Here is a 1905-nt window from a genome sequence, read left to right as displayed (position 1 = left end):
TCTCTGCTTCACTTCCCTGCTACTGAGACACAGAGAGCTGGAGGAGCCATGTGGAGATGCTTCCACTGCCACTGGATCCACAAGACTTTCTAACCACCGGCCTGTGATCTTCCTGCATTCAGCATCATTGCATGTGCTATGTGTGTCTAAAAGAGGAATTTATGAACTAATATCGGTCACATGGGCTAATATTGGAATTATAGACTTGATCTGGACTGGGATGTTGTATCCGATATAGATGATTTCTCAATATGCAACTACTCGTCAATATAAATCTCTTTTTTATACCTATATGAGTGTCCCTGGATTTGTTTCTCTAGCCAACCCGGACTAACACAGGGGTGCTAAGCATTGCTCTAAATCAGGCCAATGGGTCACCCAAGTCTAACATTCTGTGACTCAAGATGGGACCAGTTTTCAATCTAAGTTACAGGGAACATAGTGGGGAGACCGCTGCATTCCTGAGCGATGTTGGCCACTGGTCCTCATCTCTAAAATGGGAGCACGATCTGTGCCGGTGTCCAGGACTCTGAGTGCGTTTGCCTGACCCAGTGGCTGCAACAACGGGCTAGACCATAGGAAAGCTGTGAGAATGGCACAGATCTGGGCAGTGTCTGCATCTGCTGTCTGTGGGCTCGCTGAGAGTGGGAACCAGCGTAGCAGCACCTAACAACTCATAACTTAACAACTTGTGAAGACTGAAAGCCCCGCCCTTCACTACATGGCAGGAAAATGCCCCCATGAGACAGGAAGGAGAAGCCACCAAGCAGATCCCTGGGAAATGCTGGACGGTCTGAGGGTGAGGGGTTCCGACGACCACCGTGGTATAGCAAATCTCCCCTAAGGACTTGATTTCACTTGGGGATTCTGGGACATTCCCACCTGGGGTCTGGCAGATTGTAGTCAAATGTGGGAGGGGCTGTAGCCTCCTGGACATCCAAGATGGCCTCCTCAGATGATTGGCAGTTGGTGCTGGCTGGGGCTCTTCACCAGAGCAGCTACACATGACCTCTCCACCGGTCTGGGCTTCCTCACAGTTCACTCCCAGGTCCTGTGACCAGGTTCAGGCTCCAGCTGACTGGCCCTCTCCCCTTACTCTTGGAAGCCAGCAACACCCCCTCTCCTGCACTGCACTGGTCAGGAGCGAGTCACTAAGACCACCCCAGCTCTGAAGGAAGGGGACAGAGACCCTAGTGTCTAAGCTTTCACAGGCAAGACGCCAAGCTACCCTATGAGGAGGCTGAGGAGGAGAATGTTTCAGTCTGTGCATTTCCAAAAGAGCAGTCAAGAGGAACACTGAAAACACTGACCTGAGAAAGCCCCAAAGTCCCGTGAAGCACGTCTTTCCTATCTCCAGTCCCCTGGGCCCCCAACCCTGCAGGAGAGGAGAACCTCAGGTAGGGCGGAGAATGGAGTCAGTCCCTGCCAGCAAGCCACACCAGCAGGATCTAGGGTTCACTCTCTTCCGTGAGGGGGCAGGTGAGGCTCACTGAACCTCCCACACACGGGGCTCCCCTTCTGTCCCGCTACCTGGGTGGGCAAGGTAGCTGTGCCCCACTGCCAGCCCACGTTCCTCCCACGCTGCTGCCTCGCCAGCTCTGATGGGGAGTCCCTGGGTGGTACAGGGCACCACTCAAACTCAGCTGCTAAGTGGAAGGTTGGAGCGAACCCACAGGCCCCTCCGCAGAAAGGCCTGGGGGCCTGTTTCTGCAGCATCAGCCCCAGAGACCGTGACAGCACAGCTCTGCTCCGACACACACAGCTCGCCAGGAGGGCAGTCAGCTCAATGACCACTTTCATTTTATCCTGAACGTACTGGCCTCACCTGCACCGCTGCCACCGACAGACCTCGTCTCCCACTCCTGAGCAAGGAGCAGAGGTGGAGCGCTCAAACCCTGGAGGAGA

The sequence above is a fragment of the Echinops telfairi genome, unplaced genomic scaffold (assembly GCF_000313985.2).
Source record: "Echinops telfairi isolate 266 unplaced genomic scaffold, ASM31398v2 ScPeMD7_7469;HRSCAF=8507_1, whole genome shotgun sequence".
Taxonomy (NCBI): Eukaryota; Metazoa; Chordata; class Mammalia; order Afrosoricida; family Tenrecidae; genus Echinops; species Echinops telfairi.
The sequence above is the reverse complement of the archived record's forward strand: the minus strand, read 5'-3'. Positions refer to the sequence as shown.